This window comes from Chenopodium album, chromosome 19 (genome assembly GCF_948465745.1).
Source record: "Chenopodium album chromosome 19, dcCheAlbu1.1, whole genome shotgun sequence".
NCBI classification, from domain to species: Eukaryota; Viridiplantae; Streptophyta; class Magnoliopsida; order Caryophyllales; family Amaranthaceae; genus Chenopodium; species Chenopodium album.
In genome coordinates this window covers 14,691,429-14,705,281 of record NC_137852.1, presented here as the reverse complement: position 1 = coordinate 14,705,281, position 13,853 = coordinate 14,691,429, and the positions used below count along the sequence as shown (strand labels likewise).

The 13,853-nt window shown below is 39.6% G+C and overlaps 1 non-coding gene across 1 annotated transcript; it reads left to right on the top strand.

Moving 5' to 3' along the window:
* Positions 1-12,779: 12,779 nt before the first annotated feature.
* LOC145596328 (small nucleolar RNA R71) lies at positions 12,780-12,886 on the top strand. The gene has a single exon (XR_014103173.1). It is a non-coding gene; the product is annotated as a small nucleolar RNA R71 (small nucleolar RNA).
* Positions 12,887-13,853: the final 967 nt, after the last annotated feature.

The following is a 13,853-nucleotide window of genomic DNA, read 5'->3' as shown; positions in this document are numbered from 1 at the left end:
CATCCCTAGGCATTTTAAATTAATAATCGTTGTATGTACTCATATATATACCGAGGGGTAAATAAATAATTTTATTTATACAAGGCGAGGAAGTAGTAATGCAGTTTCGTTACATAACGAGCGGAACGGAGGAAAAAATGAAAGGGATTGGTCCCACATGTCAGGTATAATTACTACATCACTTTATCAAATAAAAAGGGAATTACAAGGTATAATACAAGTGTATAATCAAATATACAAGTGTACAAGACAACTTTGCCCTTTTTTTTTTTATCTCTTTTACTTTTTACTCCTCCTTTCAGTTTTTACTCCTCTTTGTCTTCAACCTCACCTTCGCCATTTCCAGGTGAAAACCTCGAGGCAAAATGGCGAGGAAGATGTTGGTGATGGAGGACTCACTCTTTTCAGAAGGTTTCGACTTATCTGATGGTGACACAGCCGCCGTTGAAGACCCATTGAACGCGACCGCCATTGAAGAAGAAGTGAACGAAACGGACATTGAAGATCATGCAACCGCCAATGAAGAAGCAGAAGATGACGAAGACGACTGTTCGTTAGCTCTTTAAGCTTTGTTGAAGGAGGTAATGTCGCAAGTAACCTTTTGAATTCAGGGTAGAAATCGCTGTTTTAATTAGGGTTTTGATTAATGTAGGCACCCATTTGTGTCTCCCCAAAACCAAACCCAGTGATGAATACCTTTTGCGTCGAACCATAATCGAATGAGGTGAAAGTGTGAAAAGTCAAGTGTTGCGGTTAGTTTTTATTAAAATCTTTTTTCTGTTTTTGAAAACCCACTCTATTTTATAAAAACGTCCAATCCTATTTAGTTTGGTCCATGATAAGGGTCCAATAATGGTGTAGTTGGATGGGGCTTGAAAAGACCTTTCCAACGATATATTATAAGCCCAATTCCGATGAATAATGAGGAAGTTATGGCCAAAATACTTAATTGGGCCCAAACCGGATTTTACCTACGACCCAATGATCATGAGGAGGGTCCAAAGGTTTAATCCTATTCCTAAACTAATTAGGATTGATTAGAATCTTGTATAAGATTCTAAAAGATCTTAATTATCCTTTTTGAAAAGATAAGATCATGGAATTTGATTTGAATATAAACTTTCCTTTTTTAAAGTTTTAATTCTATTCGAATTTAAAGTTGTTCAAAGATAGTCAGATATTATTTTTGTGCCTCATATTTTTTATCCAAATTTTATATAGTTGGATAGATCTTGAAATTATCTTTCCAATGATATATTATAATATTAAATCTGAGCTATAACGAAAAAGATATGAAAGGAATACGAAACTCTATCCAAAACTGACACCCTTTTACTATTTCGCTCATATCTTTTTACCTACAAAATATTTTAATCTGATTTTAATTGCATTAGAAAGTAGACTTCAAGAGCTTTCCAACGACATATTATATGACTTATTTGGACTTCTAGATCAAAAGATATGATAAAAACAAAATCCGCAAAAAACTGTCTTGTCGCGAAACGACAAGCCTGTCGCCTCGCGACAAGATAAATTTCTGTCAACAAGTCTAGTTTTCTGGCGACAGAGTGGAGTTTTATTCCTTATCAAATTCTATGATTTTCCGGACTATTTTCCTATAAATAGGGTCCTCGACCTCTGTTTTTATTCATCAATTCTCCCGATCAATTTTCATCAACTCTCATTAAGAATTACTCAATTCTTATTTTCTCTCTCTCTTTCTAAACCAACCTTTTATAAAACACAATTCCGCATTCACAAGACTTAGAATCACTTAGCCAAGTTCGAAGTTGCCTTCGCCCTAGACGTGAAAGGTTTATACTTTTCTGAAGGTTTGGTCCCAAATCCAGTCTAAACTTTATAACTCTTTCTTTCAATTATTTAATTTAATTCTTTGGTTTATTATTTTCATTGAAGTTTACTAACTTGTGTATTTTGTTATTAGAAAGAGGTACGAGGCTTCAAAGTATGTAATCTTATTACCCTCTTTCAATGTAGAAAGTATGTTTATTATTGATTAATTCCTAGTATCATGTTAGGATGCTTTTAATTCCTAGTATCATGTTAGGATGTTATTTTATGCTTTCTAATATCATGTTAGTGCCATGTTAGGTTTAAAGCTTTGATCTTTATTGTTTAGTGACATGCTAGGATTTGTTATTAATCTTGTTAGTATCATGCCTAGGATCTTACTATTTTATTAAGCTTTATTATACCTTATCATGATTATCATTATATTATGATTGTTATTATGATTATTGCTTTATGATTATGTTGCTTGATATTATATTTTTATTGTTATTGCTTGATCACACCTTTTATGCTTGTTAAAGGGAATTTGTACTTGAAATCACGCTTAATAAGATAATTATTAATTTGGTTTAGGCTAATGTGATTTTAACTCAAGTGATCGCCAATGATAGTTTTATTTGTGCATTAATATTCAACCAACATAGATAAACAAGTTAGGATTAAACCTAATGTTTGTATGTTATTCGAAAAGCGCACATGAATACGAGCTGAACAAAGTAGAGGCCTATTTTATAGGGCGGATCCTTTCTTTTTTAGATTGGATTCGTACCCTGACAGGCTAAAGTCGTATCACCTAATCAAAAATAATTACCTAAGTCCACTAGCTAATGCAGATAGGGAAGTAGGGTCGAATCCACAGGGAAACAAGTCTTTTTATTCCTAATTAATTAATTATAATCTAAATTATTAAAGTAACCAATATTTTTGTGAATAAAAGTCTATACTACGAAGGATATAAGTAGGGAGAATGAGTAAGGGAAGAAAACAATAATAATAAAGTCTAGGGTATAGGTTCACTAATAAACAATATTCCAGGGTAAACACGATAACCAATCATCAATGCATTAATTAATCAGATCGTAAAGGGCTTTCGCTACGTATTACAATCACAGAATTAATTTACCGGTATTGAATCTCATCTCTCGAATCTCGACCTAACCATTTATAAATTAATCTGCTTATTGAAACTAAGCCTAAACATCAATTCTCATCTCTCGAATCTCGAATCAATATTGCTAAACTCATACAATCAAATCTGGCCAAATCTAATTGCATAGCATGTAAACAATCAATAAGAAATCAATTAAGCATTAATAATTAACGATCATATAATTAACCCCTTCATATTATTTATTAGATCCCCATAAACCCTAGAAGGAAACTACTCCGACATGATCAAAACTAAACAAAGCATAATAATTAAACAAGACATAACATAAATCGGAAAGAATAAAATACTGAAATTAATTAAAGGAGAAATCGTACCAAGACGGCGGAATTACAAGAGTGTGAAGAACAAGGAAAGAAAATAAAATCTAGAGAGAGAAAGTTAAGTAGAGAGAAGGAGGAGAGAAACTAAAACTAGAGTAATAATAATAAGAAAAGATCGTCCTCTTGCCTAATAAAAATTACATTAATACTAAGCAAGCTCTAAAACGCTAAACAAAATTGATCGGAAAGCTAATTATTGCTGAGAGGGGACACGCGCCCGGTCGGGCGGTGGCTCGCCCGACCGGGCCCGCCTTCGGGCGGAGCGTATTGCCTTGGGCGAGGCTTCCGGGCCTCGAAACTTGCTCCCTTGGGCCTCCGAACTTGGCCCAAGTCCTCGAATCTTCATAATCGAGCCCTTAATCACCGATTTGATGCCTCCAATCGGTCTTGGGCTATCGAACTGGGTCGCGGTCCTCCAATACTTGTAGATGCTCCTCTAAAAGCCCGGGAAAATGCTCCAAGTACGCAAATTCCTACAAAACACAAGCAAAACTACCCAAGCACTGGAAAACACAAATTAGTAATAAAAGTGGCTCGGTTGAGCCAAAAACACTACTAATTACGACCAAGGGACGAGGATAAATATATATATAAAATGAACACATCAAACTCCCCCAAGCCAAACCCTTGCTTGTCCCTAAGCAAGGAGCTCCTCAATGAACAAATAAAACATGCCTCACCCCAATATAAAAATCAAGCACAAACGATTAAAGGCAAATCAAGTGAACATGCTTCCAAATCAACCAATCCTATCCATCTAATCACCCTTCATCACCAACAATTGTCAAATAGAGCAAACCACAAGAGCATATAGAATTCAAGACTAGTGCTCACACACTCAACTCTCATTTATGTGGCGAGTAAAAGATGTACTCGATCGCTCTCCATCCCAACCCCTTTAATGTGAACAATGCCCTCCCAACTCACAACACTCGTGTGTTTAAAAAGACATACACTCAACCTAATAGTCGACTCGGAATATGTCAAATCATAACTTGCATTGATAAACAACACTTTCATATTTACACAACTCTATGCACAAGGTCAAAAGGTCTTTTAAAGCTTGTAATGTAAGGCTAGGGAAAAGGGTAGGATAAATTTGGGAACATGTGAGAGAAAAGCTATGCAATAAGGGAGCCATATCCTAAATAAACCCATGACCAAAAATAATGATCATACACATCTCCAACATAACCAACTCCAACACAAATCCACCAAATATACTCCAATCATAAAAATCAATCCCAAAACTTACAATTTCACTCATAAAAATATAATAATAAGGAACAAGAGTGAATAAACAAACTTTGAACTCAAAACTCAAATATTTACAATGAAACTCAATTTTTTTTCTTTTGATCAACCTTCACTTAGCACATTTGAACATCAAACACTTTTTCCTTTTGCTCTTTTTTTCTTTTTTTCTTTTTTTTCTAGAAGTTCACTTTCTTTTTTTCATTTTTTTCACTATTTTTTTTTTGAACTTCTCCTTTTTTTTTCATCACACTTTTATTTTTCTCAAATATGTACACAATAAAACTCATCAAATAAAAATATGATCAAGAACAAATAACTTCTCAAACCCACCCAATTGAGCAAATAATGTGCACACTACAAACTCCCTCACCTCACTCACTAATAGCTCCCCCAAGCCAAGCTTGGGACTAGTAACCAATGGGGCAAATTAGGCTTGTAATGTGGCAAATAAACAACAAAAGGTCAAGGCAACAACATGGGTAGCAAGAAGGGAACAAATGTATCTAAATAAATCTGAAGGCCACCTAAAATAACAAATGCCTTTGTCCTCCACAAGTGCATAATATTGAGTCATGAAACACTACTCATAGTTGCAAACCAATACTCAAATTCATTGACATACCAGGAACTAATCACACATTCCTAACCAAATCAACTAGTCAAGCACTATATTCACAAGTAGTTGGACAAAATTGACGCATGTTTAGGAATCCAAATAATTAAACTTCAAGTTATGATCAACTAATCCACAATGCTCACAATCAAATGCCAAGAATCAAAACAATTTTTCTCAAGTATGGGGCACAGGGAAGCATGATTTACAGTTCATTGGTTCGTATTTTTTATTTTTTTTTTTTATTTTTCAATCAATTTTTTTTTGTATTTTTCATATAAGGAAAACAATAGACTAAACTAGAAAGCAATAAAACTAAACTAACAAAACACACCAAAAATAAACAAAAATAAAGAAAAGGAAAGAGAAAAGTATATACCAAATCCAAAAATCCTCCCCCAAGCCAAGATCGGACAATGTCCTCATTGGCTCGAAAGTAGCCCAGCTGGCTACTCATCCGCATCCTGGTCCATATGAGAGGACCCACCTGCTCCACCACTGGAACCGGCACCATCTGCACCGAAAGAGCCACTACCAAAATAGTTAGCGTGAAAAGTCCCCCCCCGGCGGTCCCCCAAAAGGAATGTCCTGTCCGTACCCATGGAACGAGGAATAGTCTGTGTAAATGCCATGGGCAGTGGGATCCCTATCGTATCCCTGGGGTGGGGGCTGAAACCAATCTGGGTAAACCGCATCGTCGGGAATGTTGCCCCGACGAGCGTAATCATCATAAATAGGGTAGAGCCCCCTACCCTGATTCCTCTCGAGGTAGCCTAACCTATGGTCAACAGAGCCTATCATCTGCCTAAACTCGGTCTGGGTCTGCTCTATACGACCTATGGCTTGGCCAATACTCTGTAAATCCCAAACTGGGTCAGAGTCACCGTGAGGGACGGAGTAGGACTGTCGGGGAGGTGATGGTGGCTGGGGAATGGGCTGTACAGGAGGTGGCTGGGCCTGCTGTGGATCATCACCCCTAGCATGGGCAACTAACAGGGCATAAGTATAAGACTCCTGCCCTGGGGGAAAGGCGGTCAGGTCAGGGTTGGGCAAAGGAAAAATAGGCAAGGGTTGTTCAGTCCCTGTCCTAATGCACCAATGGGGGACCTGGTTCTCGTCCGCTCTCAACCACCCCAGCTCCTCAAGGTACCTAGAGGTCATGTAAGTATCCGGCCCCATGTTGGTCATCCTATGAGGTCCACTCTCTACAAAACCGGCCTTCTTGATGGCTATCCTAGTGATAAGGCCACCAAGACGGATAGGGGTAGTGTGGTGGTTGCTGGCCGTGGCGTGCCTACCTAGGTGGTGAATAATGTACCGGGCGATGTTCAGTTTTTCATACCCAAAAATGTAATGACCAATCACAGCAAGTTCGTAGGTCTGACAGTTATGGGGTTCATTTCTACCTAGGAAACATACGCCGGCAAATCTTTGCCACAATTTGGGGATGGGGTGATGAATAGGCCTAGCACTAGCATGTTGGGCGTTCACATGTGGAATACCAGTTAAAGCTAAATAAACATCCTCCATTTTAAATTCAGCATTTCATTGGCGGTTTAATTCCGGTTCCAGTTCAAACAATTTACAAAATTCCGCAAAAGTAAGAGTGATGTTTTTATTGTTAAGCCTAAATATTAATTTAGGACCACTTTTATGGTTTTGAATAACAAGAGAAGACAAAAATTCACAAGTTAATTCACGGTAAGTCGCATAATGCATATCAACAAATTTACGCATACCAATATCATTTAAAAATCTTCTAACAAAACCAAAAATGCCTAAAGCTTCTAAAGTAGGGAGGTGTAACCACCGTGAAGGGATTACCTCGCGACCGTATAACACTTCGAGCTTCTCCCGTTGTTCCGCCGTTGCGATCTTGATCGTCGGCCATTGGGGAAGTTGGAGCGCCGGATCGTACTGCTGTGAAGAACTGGAGCTACCCCCGAGTAAACTTCTTCCCCGTTTTGCCGCCATTAGGAGTGGTCGGAAATTTTATGTTGTGGAAAATGTAGAAATTTTGGTATAGAAACGTAGAGGATGAAGAGAGGAGTAGGAAAATGTAAAAAGTTTTGGATTTGGGTAAGAGAAGGAGGAGAAATCTTAGAGAGAAGTCAGAGGAAATTTAGAGTTTTAGAGAGAGAAAGTAAAAGAATGAGAAGAGAAATGACGAAAAAAAACGAAGGAAGAAGAAGAAAAGGGAGCCGGGTAGACGCGCCCGGCCGGGCGATGGGCCGCCCGGTCGGGCGATCTTGACGAATCTCTTCTATTAGTTCTCGCGCCCGACCGGGCGGTATTGAGCCCGGTCGGGCGATCTTACCCACCCCATGCTCTTTCTCTCGCGCCCGATCGGGCGTCAATTCGCCCGATCGGGCGATCTTTCGCCCTTGGGGCAACTTTGTCTCGCGCCCGATCGGGCGTCTCACTGCCCGGTCGGGCGATTTTCCTTCAATTTTGAGGTCTCTTCTCGCGCCCGGTCGGGCGTAATCCCGCCCGGACGGGCCAATTTTTAGTCCGTATACGTCAACTCTCGCGCCCGGTCGGGCGAAACTTCGCCCGGCCGGGCCCGAGAGCAAGATTTGACGAAATTTTTCCTCCACAAAATTTGACTAACTCTTTTCCTGTAAACTGTACCAAAAGCTCATAAAACTCATTAAATTCCCTCCTCTCTCCTCTCATAAGAAAAACAAAGAGAAAACAAAAATAAAAGCAAGTAAAATACGGGTTGCCTCCCGCAAAGCGCTGGTTTATCTAGGTCCCGCTCGACCTACTTACCATAGGTTTCTCAAGGTGAGCTGGAACTAGTCAGGTGTAGGAGTTCAACTGCACCAATCGTAGCCCCGTCATGATAAATCTTAAGCCTCTGACCATTTACCTTGAATTCATTACCATTCTCATCAAACAACTCTACGGAACCGAATTTGTTGGCCCGTTTTACTGTGAAAGGACCCGACCACCTTGACTTCAACTTTCCTGGAAAAAGTTTAAGCCTAGAGTAGAACAACAACACCTTATCACCCTCGTTGAATTCTCTCGGAAGGATCATCTTGTCGTGCCATCTCTTTGTCTTCTCCTTGTAGACTCGCGCACTATTATAGGACATCAACCTAAACTCATCAAGTTGGTTAAGTTGTAGAAGCCTCTTCTCTCCCGCTAGCTTAGCGTCCAAATTGAGCTCCTTAATAGCCCAATATGCCTTGTACTCTAACTCTACCGGAAGATGACATGCTTTTCCGTACACAAGTCTATAGGGAGTGGTACCTATAGGGGTCTTAAATGCGGTTCTATATGCCCATAGGGTGTCATCCAACTTATCGCTCCAATCTTTCCTAGATTTTGCTACCACCTTCTCTAAGATGACCTTAATCTCGCGATTAGACACTTCGACTTGGCCACTAGTTTGGGGATGGTAGGCTAGCCCTGTCCTATGGTAAACACCATACTTCTTTAGGAGGGTATCTAACTTCCGCTCATGAAAGTGGGATCCTCCGTCACTAATTATGGCTCTAGGCACTCCGAATCTAGGAAAAATGGTTTTCTTGAAAAACCTATGGACCACCTTGGCGTCATTGGTAGGAGTGGCAATGGCTTTTACCCACTTGGATACATAATCTACGGCGACTAGTATATAGCGGTTCCCTCTAGAGGAAGGGAACGGTCCCATGTAATCAACACCCCAAACATCAAAAATTTCAACTTCCAAAATACCAGTTTGAGGCATCTCATGCCGCCGCGAGATGTTGCCGGTCCTCTGGCAAGAGTCACAAGCCTGCACGAAAATGTTAGCATCCTTGAACATGGTGGGCCAATAGAATCCTGACTCATTTATCTTGGCCACTGTTTTAGAGGGACCATGATGTCCTCCATAAGGTGAAGTGTGGCAGCTAGTGAGAATACCGTGTACCTCCCATTCGGGAACACACCTGCGAAATAATCCATCCGCACACTCACGAAACAAAAAAGGATCATCCCAAAAATAATGTTTAACATCATACATGAATTTCTTCTTTTGCTGGTAGGATAAGTCAAGAGGTAGAGTACCACCCACTAAATAATTTGCAAAATCGGCGTAGCAGGGGTGTTGCTCTACCACTGCATACAGGTTGTCATCAGGGAAAGAATCATCTATAGGGAGAAAATCCTTACCCTCATCATACCTGATTCGTGACAAGTGATCTGCCACAACGTTCTCTGCGCCCTTTTTGTCCCTAATTTCAATGTTGAAGTCCTGGAGCAAGAGAACCCACCGGAGTAGCCTAGGTTTTGATTCCGCCTTGGCTATCAAGTACTTTAAAGCTGCATGGTCAGTAAAAACAATAACTTTAGAACCAACTAGATATGATCTAAATTTTTCTAAAGCATAAATGACAGCTAAAAACTCCTTCTCTGTGGTGGCATAGTTGATTTGAGCCTCATCCAAAGTTTTACTAGCATAATAGATAGCATGTAAAACTTTGTCCTTCCTCTGTCCAAGCACGGCTCCTAAAGCAAAGTCGCTTGCATCGCACATGATCTCGAAGGGAAGATTCCAATTAGGAGCACATATGATGGGCGCCGAAATTAAAGCCTGCTTGATCCTGTTAAAAGACTCAAGACACTCGTCAGTAAAAACAAAAGGGGCATCCTTAGCAAAAGCTGAGTCAGTGGTTTAGCAATTTTAGAAAAATCTTTGATAAAACGGCGATAAAACCCCGCATGACCCAAGAAACTCCTAACTCCCTTAACATTTACTGGGGGAGGTAATTGCTCAATCACTGAAATTTTTGCTCTGTCTACCTGTATGCCCTTATCAGATACAATGTGACCCAATACTACTCCCTCTGTCACCATAAAGTGACATTTTTCCCAATTTAAGACCAAATTGCATTCTTCACATCTTTTCAGGATTTTAGCTAGGTTAATTAAGCATGCATCAAATGAAGAACCATAGACACTAAAATCATCCATAAAGACTTCCATGATAGACTCTATGAACTCAGAAAAGATACTCATCATGCAACGTTGAAAAGTAGCAGGTGCATTACATAAACCAAAAGGCATTCTCCGATATGCAAAAGTGTCATAAGGGCATGTAAATGTTGTCTTTTCCTGATCTTCGGGGTGGATCGGGATTTGGAAAAATCCCGAATACCCATCTAAATAGCAAAAGAACTTATGATTCGCTAACCTCTCAAGCATTTGATCAATGAAGGGGAGAGGGAAGTGGTCCTTTTTAGTGGCGACATTTAATCTACGATAATCAATGCACATACGCCACCCTGTAACAGTTCTAGTGGGAATTATGTCATTTTTATCGTTCTTAACAACAGTCATCCCACCCTTCTTAGGAACCCCCTGTACAGGACTTACCCATTAGGAGTCAGAAATAGGATAGATGATACCTGCATCAAGCAATTTCATAACCTCTTTCTTGACTACCTCTTGCATGTTAGGATTCAACCTCCTCTGGGGTTGAATGCAGGGCTTGTAGTTATCCTCTAGGTGTATCCTATGCATACAAAAATCTAGGCTAATACCCTTGAGATCATCAATACTGTACCCTATTGCCCTTTTGTGGGTTCTGAGAACCTCTAGAAGTTGGGAAATTTGTGGGTCATCAAGTGCAGTACTGATGATCACAGGGTTCATTTCCTGCTCATCAAGAAAAACATATTTTAAATGAGAAGGGAGAGGTTTTAGTTCAGGTTTCTTTACCTCTGCAGGTTTCGATTCCTGAACTAATTTTACTACCTTCTTATTTTCCTTGTCATCCAGTTCTTCTATGGCAAGTGCTTTCTCAATAATATCCACCTCCTTGCTCCAGATACTCGCATCTCCTGCAGACAAATTACCACAAAGTATTTCTTCCAAGGGATCCCTTGCAAGAATCTGTGTCAAGCTATCATCACAAATATCATCCATTATATCCAACACATCAATCAAACAACAGTTTTCCTCAAGCATAGGACCTTTTAAAACCTTCCCTAAATTAAAAGTAATATTATCATCACCAACAGATAGGGTTAGTTTACCATTTTTAACATCTATAATGGCTCCTGCAGTATGGAGAAAAGGCCTACCTAATATAATGGGTATTTGTGTGTCCTCAGCCATGTCTAAAACAACAAAGTCAACAGGGATGAAAAATTTACCGACTCTAACAGGGACGTCCTCTAAAATACCTAAGGGATATTTAACAGAACGATCTGCCATTTGCAAAGTGATATTAGTAATTTTTAATTCTCCCATATTCAATTTAGAACAAATAGACGATGGCATTACGCTAACAGAAGCACCCAAATCACATAATGCTTTATCTATGAAGACATTACCAATATGACAAGGGATAGAAAAACTACCAGGATCCTTTAATTTAGGAGGAGATTTATTTTGTAATAATGCACTACACTCCTCAGTAAAAGCGACAGTTTCTACTTCAATAAAGGCCCTCTTCCTAGTCAGAATATCTTTCATAAATTTAGCGTATGCAGGAACCTGTGTAATAAGTTCAGTAAAAGGAACCGTTACCTGCAAATTTTTAACAACCTCCAGAAACTTACCAAACTGCTTGTCCAACTTAGTCTTTAGTTGGCGATTAGGGAAAGGTAATTTGATAATTGGTGGTGCTTCCCTACTCTTCTCCTGGGGTGTATCCTTCCCTGGGGTTGTACCCTGCAATGAATCATCAAAAATATTAGCGTCAGGAATTTTACCCTGCAGCCCTGCAGGGGAAATTGGTACAAAGGAATCAGGATTAGCAACGTCAGATAATTCAGGTTCATCCTCTTTGGGCATTTGGGGCCCATCGTAGTGTGAACCACTCCTTAGGGTGATTGCATTTGCATGATCCGTTGGTTGGATTCCCTGCGCTGATAAAGTTCCCTGCTGACGAGATTGAAGGGTAGAGGACAATTGGGCAATTTGGGTGTCCATGACTTTATTATGGGCTATAATAGAGTCAATCTGTTGATCTCTACTCTCCATATGCTTTTGCATATTAGTCAGCATTGCCCTAATTTCTGATAAAGCAGGGTCAGAAGATGTAGTAGGGGGTTGTGATGGGGGTTTCTGATTGGCATGAGGATGGTAGTATTTCTGCTGTGGAGGGGGTGCTTGTTGTGGTTGTTGTGGAGGTGGAGGATTTTGAACATTGGTGCTACGGTAAGATAGGTAGGGATGGTTCCGGTAGCCAGGATTGTAGGAATTGGAGTAAGGGTTATTTTGCTTGTAAGTTTGGAAAGCATTAACTTGCTCCATAGAACTCCTGCAATCTTGTTCATAATGACCTACACTGCCACAATTTTCACAAAAAGCATCATTAGCATTATTAGCAACAGCAGAAACATTAGCAACGGAATTAGAATTGTTCGTGGTAAGATTATCTAATTTCTGACAAATAGAAGTAAGCTGGGCTTGCAAAAGAGTGACTGAATCAACATGATGCTTGCCCTTGTGAGCAAAACCTCTAGCATTCCCGTATTGGGAATTATGGATTGCCATATCTTCAATAACCTGACCTGCATCATCAACATTTAAATTCATAAATCTACCGCTAGCTGCGGAGTCTAAAATTGTTCTAGATGCATTTCCTAATCCGTTGTAAAAGGCTTGAATTAGTTGCCACTTAGCCAAATTGTGGTGAGGACACTCCCTCTGCAGATCTTTGAACCTTTCCCAAGCTTCATATAATGCTTCATCTGGTTCCTGGGCAAAGTTCTGAATGGCGCTTCTTAATAAAGCTGTTTTCTCTGCAGGGTAATATTTATTATAGAAATTCAACGCAAGAGTCTCCCAGTTAGTAATACCAAGTGCAGCTCTATTCAAACCATTAAACCATAATTTAGCTTTTCCACATAAAGAAAAGGGAAAAAGAATCTCCCTGATTTGATCCTGCGTTACCCCATTCTGCCTAATAGTATTGCAGTATTGACAGAAATCTGCAATGTGAAGGTTAGGATCTTCACCCTTTGCTCCACTGAATTGCTTTCTTTCTATCATCGTGATGAATTGGGGCTTGATCTCGAACTGGACTCCCTCGAGATCGGGCGTAGGAGAAAGATGCGGAAAATCTGTCAGCGATGGTTGCGAATAATCGCTTAGCTTACGAGGTGGTGGAGGTGGTGGTGTACCCATCTCTAGTTCTGAATCAGAAGAATGCTCCGAATCACTAGAGGAAGGTAATGGATTTCCAGGAATATCACTACTCCCGGAATCTGCTAAGATCTGCCTGTAAAGATTCTTTTGTCTATGAAACGAGCGTTCGATCTCAGGATCGAATGGAATGTAACCTGATCTGGAACACCTGGGCATAAACAAAGAACTAAAAAAAACAGATATTAGTACTACCTCAAAGAACTAATGTCCCTTGAGGCAAAAGAGAAAATAATCTAAACTATAAAAACAATTAGAAATAAAAATAAAACCGTTTCCCCGGCAACGGCGCCAAATTTTGACAGGCTAAAGTCGTATCACCTAATCAAAAATAATTACCTAAGTCCACTAGCTAATGCAGATAGGGAAGTAGGGTCGAATCCTAATTAATTAATTAATTAATTATAATCTAAATTATTAAAGTAACCAATATTATTGTGAATAAAAGTCTATACTACGAAGGATATAAGTAGGGAGAATGAGTAAGGGAAGAAAACAATAATAATAAAGTCTAGGGTATAGGTTCACTAATAAACAATATTCCAGGGTAAAC